Consider the following 9494-nt stretch of genomic DNA (forward strand, 5'->3'; position numbering starts at 1 on the left):
ATCGGGTACTAGAACATACTAGTGTGTTGTAGCATACTAGTATGTAATTTGAGGAAATAAATAAATTAAGTTTCGGTTACAAATATTATTTATTTATTTATTATTCATTATTCAAGGATATAATTGTGTTAGAAATGTAACCGAAAATATTAAAAACTATGCTCCTTATGAGTGTAAAAATAAGAATGCGGATTGGTGCTTTCTTTCTTATGGTACATGAGAAATATGAAAAAAAAACAATCACATAGTGTGAATTCAAAGCATCTCATGATCATCATATTTCAAACTCCTTACAAGAAGGTTTTGAAGCTATTGCGGGAACAACAAATCACTTTGCATCTGTGGCAGTAAGTTTGACTGCATTTATATAAATATTCTTGTTGTTTTTCAATTTAATATTTAACACTTAGCTTAATGGGAATTCACTTGTTACATGCAATGGTGTTTACTTGACAAATTTCGTGATGCCAATAATCTATTTGGATACGTCATAAATTCCCTAAACTTGTTGCTAATTGATATAAGATCACTTGTTAATTTTTGATTTTATCAATTGATGGTTTTCTTCGTCAATTTGATTGTAACTGCTTTTACGGTTCATATATCCGTTCACTGTGACTAATGAATGAAGAATATAGGTTATATTAGTCATGTCATGGTGTTTTTGATAAAGGATGATTTTGAGAGTTACTTCACTCTAAATTATGTTTTGAATATAATGGACTTTCTTCGTAGATTTTAAGTTTGATATGTCTATATTGAACTTGTTCTATTGTCTTGTTAGACTTTTAATTCTAATAAAATTACTTGGGTATATTAGAATATTTTATAAGTTGAAGCTTTGAATAAAAGAGAAACCTTATTACTGTTAATTTGGTTTAAGAGTGATAAAAGTATCACTAGTTCCTTCAAATAAAGAATGGTCTTAGTACCATTATCCCTTTGATTTGAGAATGGTTTTAGTACCATATTGGAATGTCCTTAGTGTCATTATATTGATTGATATTGTAATATCATCAATACATGTGGTATTGTAGTACCACATGTGGTATCGTAGTACCGTTGATTCATAGATTGATGTTGTAGCATCAATTTGAGTGGTATTGTAGTACCACTGAATCACCGATGAATCATAGATTGATGTTGTAGCATCAATTCGAGTGGTATTGTAGTACCATTCAAGAAGGTGTATTCTTTGACCGATTTCTACCGTGCAGTAGCATATCGGTATACAGTTGAAACTGGGCTGTTTTATCCTGGGGACGGCGTGGTTGATAGTCTGCTTGCACAATTTTGGGCAGTGCCACGAAACGTCTTAAAGAGAGCGACCTAGTCCGCGACTCAACCCAGTAATCTCTTCGGTGGCTGTAAAAATTATTTTTTAACGGTTTTTTAAATCCGAAAACAACAGAAACAGAAAGAGGCCAAATTGTACCCATAATACTATTACCCAAATTCTATTACCTATAATACTAGTCAAAGAGGCCATATTGTTAGCACCAGAATTTGTGTTCTACCAACAAACAAAACATGTACATTTGTCAACCTAGTCATTAACTTCCTACAATCCTTGACAATTAAATTAATAGCAGCAAAGCTAGATTTTCTATAAATACAGTTTACCACATTAGCAGCATCAAAATGAATAGAAAGTCTTCAGCGCTTCAGCCAACAAAACCCTAGCGCTTCAGCCATAAGCAGATCAACATAAAGTCTTCTCTTTTGCATGCACTTCAGACTGTTTCGCCATCCGAGTTACGCAAAATCAGTCCCTAAACTGTACAGAGTTGCTGCAACATCAATAAAAAGAGAGAAAATGAGATATGGGAGGCAAAAAGAGTAAGCTTAAAAAATCAAGAGTAATACCTTTGTTATCTAATTTGCGTCTGTGTCCCCATTATTAGAATTAGTTGAGTCCTCGTGAGGATTAGTTTCGTCAATTGGAGCATTCCTGGACGAAGAAGCTAACATTTCCTTTAACGCGCTCATTTCTCTTCTTTGCTCCTCCATCATTTGCTGCATCATTTGATGCCTCTCTTCATCTTGTTGGGCCCGCCTATTTAGCTCCTCTCTTTGTGCCTACAACTCCTGAGTCAATCTTTGAATTTCTGCTTGCGCCGCAGGGGGCAGTGGTACAAGACGAGACCTTTCTTCAGGTGTAGGAATATGGATAAGGTTTTCATGTCTCACGTTGGGGGCTAACTTCCCAAAACCATATTTGGTCTTCTTCGTCCCGGGTCCAGATACCTCCTGCCAAATATCTCGTCGGATGATGCCGGGTATTTCATCACGGTTGGAATACTCGGTATGTTTTTCCAGAAATTTCTCAATGTAGTCATCATATAACTTCTGCATACATACATAATAAATAATTAATAAAGTCAAATAAAAATTAATGCATAAAACTATTAGAAAATAATTCAAAAAAATATCAAATTACAAGTTCACCTGAGTAGTCTCAGACCGCTGATCCACATAGGCACTCGTGCTCTTTGTGTGAGTATCTTTGTGGATGTCAGGGATGTCTACATTGGAACCCTTCTCTTTTATCTAGTTTTACACACACAACAAAATAATCAATTATAAGGAGTACTAGCATATTATTGGATACAAGAAGATCCAGCACAAAAACAAGGAAAGAAAACGGTACAAATAGAGCCAAACACACGGGAAAACTACTGAATAATCAAAACAAAAACTCAGTCCAAAAGCAGACTGAGTTGCTGTTGCAAAAGCAGAGTTGCTGCTGCAAAAGCAGACAAACAGGCCTAATAAAATAACATGAATAACAGACAATAAACGGTAGCTGCAGCCAGTCGAAAACCACAGTCCAGACAGTAATAACAACATCATTTTGTAAGCTAACAACATAAGTGTGGCAGTAATCAACCTTTGTAAGCTAAGTAACAATAGAGCTTGGAATTAAACAATTTTATAGAATTAAAAACATATAAGACGCTGACAGATCTACATAGCGACATAAATCTACATATATTTCAAAAAATATACAAATTAAATATATTTTTACCAGTTGTTGAGCATGACAAAAGACGCTGACAGATCCCTGAGTATGCAAATTGCCCCCTTTGCTTGAGTTTCTGTTACCTTTGTTTTCCTGGGAGCGTTTTTTAAAAGTTGGGTCATTTTCCCAATAAAATTACAGTTTTTGCCAAGCTTCTTCTCCAATCCAACAAAAAAATATCTACAATCAAGTTATTGATTAAATCTGAAATAATTGATATATCAATCTAAACAAAACGAACACTGCAAAGTCAAAAAATCAAACAACACTAATTCATGTAAAATTAACCACATATTTAGATTAATAGATGGGGAAAAGTGAAAACGATGTATAGGATGATTTGACTAGTCGAAAAAATGACTCCACCACCCCATTTGGAGTGAACTAAGAAGAAGAAAGAGATAACTTAGAGAAAAGATAAAAACTCTAAAAAAAAGTGTGATCAAGAGTTAAACCTAAGTTCTTTCGAATATGAGGAGTTTATTAACCTTTTGAATCTAATATCTTGATTGATCGTGTATGTTTAATACACTCACACATGTTTCTTTACGTGTGCATGTAATTAATGTTAATAACATGGTATAATCCGAGAATAGTGGAGCAGCTAGAGGCTCACAACATGTTATTTCATGTGATTATCTTGATTAAACCAATGATCTTATGTTGTTTGTTGAGATAATTGTACAGTACGATTTTGATCAGTAGCATAGGTTCAAAAAATAATATAGTTATATTGATGATTATTTAAATATAAAAAGCAAGTTCATGAAACTGAAAAATAAAATTCGATAATTTTATAAATATGAGAAACATATTTAACAACTTTTTATTCCTTTTGAACTTAATGGCTATGTGCATGTAAATAAAAAATTAAGTGATTGTGTAAGTAAATAATACTCTATAACTATTGAATTCACTTCCTGCTTAAAAAAAAAAAACTATTGAATTCACTATTGAAGTTAATTTTAATTACATTTTTCATTTCCAAAATTTATCCGTTGTATACTTCCTTCTAATATACAAATAGAAACCACATCTTTTTGTACAAAAAAAAAAAAAGAAACCACATCTTATTTGTAACATTATTAAGCGTGATAGTGAATTTGATAATGAGTTGAAAAAAACTAACGAAAAATACCAATATAACAAACAAATTAAAATTAAAGTTAAGAGATAAATTTGTAACATTAATTAGTTAAATGATCAATATGAATCGATAAATAAATTAAGGGACCAATTATCCAATTTAACCTAAAATATAAGTAAAAGTTAATATATTTTTTTAGGTGAATACTTTAGTACCTTAGAGTTTAGTTGAATACTAATACATATATACAAAATTCAAAGACATATTATATTTTTTAATTATATTAATTTAATTATATTCAAATATATTTAAAATTTTAATGAATTTTGTCCATATAGTACTAATATCCAACTAAACTCCAAGAATACCAAATATATTTTTATTTTTTTATCCGATTTAACAATTGCATAATAAAAATGTTTTTGGTCTCTAAGTGTGCGTTTGATTCGTAAAACAGGAAGAACTGGACAGGACAGTACATGATAGAACAAGATAATACAAGACAGGACAAAACTGTACCGGAGAGATATAGGGCGATAATATTTTTATATTCGAAAATAAAATGGGTATTTTCGTATTTTTTATAGTTGTACGTACTGTGGACAAAAAATTATCATGTGGTTCAGTGAGGGACAAAAAATCTTGTTTTTATCATGTCCTTTGCTGCCTAATTTTCCAGTTCCATAACCTGTTTCAAATCAAACAAAATACAACAAAAGTTGTCCAGTCTAGTCTCCTATTTTCTAGCAGATCAAACGCACCCTAAAAATATATAATCTTTCATTTAAAGAAAATAATGGTCACAATTATTTAGACACACCATTTTGATACAGTTAAATAAAATACATATCATTTAATTCTTTTTTTCTTTTGTCCATTTCAAATATATGAGTGTGTCTAAATAGTATAACTAAATAATTATGATTATTCAAGAGTTTCTCTTCGTTTAGTCTCTCAATAGTGTTACGTTTAACTTACTTTAGCATAAAAAAACCAAGTTTATTGAAGAAAAAAATGATTTGAAGGACCATTTATTTTTAAAGAAAGTTAATATGATATAATTATAGGAGTCAAAATGTTATTTAATTAACCATATAAAAATTGATATCCATTTTGTAGTTTCTGCCTTACGGGCCTGAAAAGAAGGAAATTAGAATTTAGGGAGAAGATAGAATTTAGGGGCGGCTTTGAAAGAGTGTAATAGTAATACACACCAACATATATTTTTCTTTGACAGATAATACACACCAACATAGTTTTTTATGTGTAAATGTTAATTAACAAGGTAGAGGTTCACACTTCACAACCTGTTATTTCATGTGATTCTCTTGATTAGAGCAATGATTTATTACTCTTTGTTAAGATAATCGTACGACTTTGGTAAGTGTTATAGAGTCAAAATATTATTTTATTTCTTAATTGTTTTTTGTCAAGTAAATAAGTAAAGTATTCGGGATTCAAATTCGACTTATATATATATATATATATATATATATATATATATATATATATATATATATATATATATATATATATAATGTAATGTTTCTATCGATTGAATTACGGTAACTGACATATTTTATTTCTTAATTATTTTATTTATTACTGTAATGAATTATTTTTGGAGACATTGTGTTCCAAAAACCACGAAGAAGTTTATCAATGTAAATTGTAATAATGTGATTATTTGATGTAAAATTCAGCTGGATTTCAAGTTGTAGTCCGGGGAATAAGTGAGTGAAATTTATTTTTTCTACCCCTATATTTAACTCTTTACCACTATGAACAATTCAATATTCCCATCTTGTCCCTTTTATTTTTTGCTTCACCCCTCCATTTAACCAAAGGAAAATTTTAAAAAATGAATTTCGAAATTTAGCCACGGTTTAGCCGTGGCAAAACTGGGAAATTTTGGAATGCTTCAATCAAGTTTTCTGATAAAATAGTTGCAAACCGGAACAATTTTAGTCAAGTGTTCTGGTAAAATAGTTGCAAACCGGAACAAATTTAGTCAAGTTTACCGGTACAACAAACCAGAACAAATTGTAAAAAGTTTTTCGAAAAGAATTAGCCATTGTTCAAGCGTGGCTAAAAACAGATCTGAATGTTTTTTAAAATCATCCTTACTAGACATGATGCAGATATGGACGGACGAGAGAAAGAGAAATCCAATAAATTACTACCAAACCTAAGGCTAACAGTTCTTTCATTCGATCCCTAATTCGATCAGGTCAAGTTCCATACACACGTGAAGTGACAAAATGAAGTATTGTGTACTTTTGTTGTCCCAAGATTCTTAAACACAACAAAACATCATCACAAACTTTGTTAATTCCCAGATTGATAATGAAGTTTAATAGTTTCTCTTGAATTTCCCGATTGTATTGTTTTAGCCACGGTAATTCTTTCTGGTAGTCTGAAATTTTTCAGGTTTTCCACGGTTTAACCGTGGCTAAACTTCGAAACTCATTTTTTTTTATGTTCTCCGGTTTGTGACTTTGATTAAATGTAGGGGTGAACCAAAATAATAAAAGGGCAAGATGGGAATATTGAATTGTTTGTAGGGGTAAAAGGTTAAATGTAGGAGTAGAAAAAAATATTCTAAGTGAGTTTGAAAATGTTTTGGGCTGACCCTAAGGTCTAGCATGCGAGGATACAGGCCCAAGGTTACGCCCTCCGGTCCAACGGTTAAGGAAGTCAACCTTTTATAGTGGCTAACATCGAAATGATTGACATTTACTGTTAATCATGGCTTCTCAGCCGTTATTCCGACAACTATTAATGGAAAGGACGTGATATCTATCATGACATTAATGGTCTTGGCTCCACGTCGGAGGCTATATATAGTTTTCTCATGTAGAAGGCCCAAATACTTTTTACTTACTTGAGCGTCCGACTACAGGTACAACCCCCTCTCCTTTCACACCATAGTATTGAAGAGGAGAACCACCGGTCATGTCGATTCTGATCAGTGTCGCCGTCTATGTGAACTATAGTTTCCCTATATTTTCCTAAAACTTAAGATCAAAACTACTCAAAAACGACCAATGGCCGACAAAAACAATGGCGTTCTCCGCAACGACAAACCGGAAATGCCCCTTGGCATGCCGCTCAATGAAATTGATAGCCACGATAGAGCACCGGCCACCACATCTGAAAATGACCCTGATTATGATCCCTACATCCCGGACATGACAAGCTCGCAAGTGCACGAGCATGTCTTCGTAATAAAGAGTATCGAATCCACATGGACTTACGAGTAACAAGGTAGAGGGAAAATTATATTGATATTGATCAAAAATAGTATCTTACATGGGAAAATTATTTTTGTTATATAAAAAGATTAGAGAAATAGTGAAGATGATTATGGTGATTATTTTGGATTTTTAATGATCAAACAAGCATGCAACAAAGATTGATTTACTTATAATATAAAAGTACCCCCAAGGTTATGGATTTCATCCAAAGCACAAATTCTGTGTTTTTCTCATGTGAAAACCTATCTTTTTAAAAGAAAGTAAAAAGGTATCTTAGCATCGTGAACAACTTTCCTTGTCATCGCGGTTGTAAAGCGCGCCAGTCCATGTCACCATGTTCGTAAAGCATCTGTCCATGTCACCATGCTCGCAGGGGCGGACCCAGACACAAATAACTAGTGGGGCTAAAAAATTTATGCACTACTCGAAAAAAAATTCATTGATAATTCAGTTGAACAACAAACAATATACGAGATTTACTAATACAATATGTATATCCAAAAAAAGAACAACAAATCAACGAACTATAAAATTTCTTTTAAAAATAACAAACATATAAAAAAAACCACAAAATTTCTATTCGAATAAGAAAAAGACTATAATTGTTAAATCATGCATATCACTATTGTTAGAGTCTTCACAAGATTCTACCTTGGACCAAAATATATAGAACACAAAATTATACGAGCATATAGTTTATTTTGATAAACTAATTCAATTAGTTTATAACTTATTAACTTTTATTTCAATTTTACTCGTATTATCTTACTTCAAAAAATTAAATATTAATTATGTCATTTCATATTTATATTCCGGTTGAATTGGTAATTTTACCCAATACTACAAACTCAATTACTTATTTACCTTTTTTGTGCCAAACAAAGTTAAAGTTAATTGTTATAAACTAATATTTGCACTAATACTTAAACTAATATATGTATAAGGGACTTACAGTCATCAATAATAAACTCTAAACTAAAATATTTGTTTATTTTTTTTAGAAAAAAATCAGGTTGGTGTGGCTATAGCGGCTGGTGTGGCTATAGCCACACCAAGACTTGAAGAGGTCCGTCCCTGCATGCTCGTAGTGCTCAAGCATGCCAGATAGTTACCCCCCAAGCATAACTACGAAACATTTGTCACAAATGTGCTTTTTCTAGGCCTATTTAGATGGATATTTGATCAAGTCATCATATGTGCTTTAAAGGAAGACAAGAGTAATAATTTCGTGCATTATGGTCATTTTGTCCGCTACATTTTGCCTTAAGAGTGAGAAAACCAAACATCAAGGGTTAGGATGTCTGTCACGGCTGTGCAAACATAGCAGAAGAGGAAATAATGTCTGGAAACACGTGTTGTCACGGCCATGCCAATGCTCCACAAGGCCGTGACAGGCTTTGTTGAGGCATTTTGGCAGTTTTAAATTTTGGTTTTCCCACTCTTAATGACACTTATGTTGTAACTATCCAATTTCCTAAGAAATTATCAACTTTATGGGCCTATATATCGAAGGTGAGAAAAAACACAAGAAGGGGGGGTTGAATTGTGTTTACTTTTTCTTGATTTAAAGAAAACTTAACTTATCAGCCTTCGAAGTAGTTCAGAGTTTGATGAAGCTGTTGTTTTGTTAAGCATTTGCAGCGGATATTGAAAAGCTAAGAGAAAGAGAGAAGAGAACACAAAACAATTATATACTGATTCCTCCCACAAATTGAGAGAAGTCTAGTCCTCTTGCACTTCCACGAGATTTCACTATAATCACCAAGATTACAATTGCTCAAACACCAAGCAAGAGACTTCCTCTGCTCAAACACTAGTAAGAGACTTCTATGCTCAAACACCTAGCAAGAGACTTCCCTTTGCTCCAACACTATCTAAGAGACTTCCATTTGCTCAAAGTTCAAATGACAAGAGACTTGCTTTTTTTTGTTCTACGTTTTTTTATTTTGTTATGCGATTTTCTTTCTTCCTTTATTTATTTATTTATAATAAAAATACGGTTTTCTATTTCCAACTTATTTTTTTGGTTATTTTTCAATAATTAATTAATACTGACTGCTCGATTAAAAATAATAATAATAATACTAACAACTAATGTGATTTTTATGCATTTATGAATCTGGTAGGA

The 9494-nt window shown here is 32.1% G+C and overlaps 1 long non-coding RNA gene across 1 annotated transcript; it reads right to left on the bottom strand.

Moving 5' to 3' along the window:
* Positions 1–1433: 1433 nt before the first annotated feature.
* LOC123897088 lies at positions 1434–2483 on the bottom strand. The gene is made up of 3 exons (XR_006804788.1): positions 2449–2483; positions 1867–2349; positions 1434–1790 (listed from the first exon to the last, which is right to left on the bottom strand). It is a non-coding gene; the product is annotated as an uncharacterized LOC123897088 (long non-coding RNA).
* Between the last annotated feature and the right edge of the window lie 7011 nt (positions 2484–9494).

The sequence above is a fragment of the Trifolium pratense genome, linkage group LG7 (genome assembly GCF_020283565.1).
Source record: "Trifolium pratense cultivar HEN17-A07 linkage group LG7, ARS_RC_1.1, whole genome shotgun sequence".
Taxonomy (NCBI): Eukaryota; Viridiplantae; Streptophyta; class Magnoliopsida; order Fabales; family Fabaceae; genus Trifolium; species Trifolium pratense.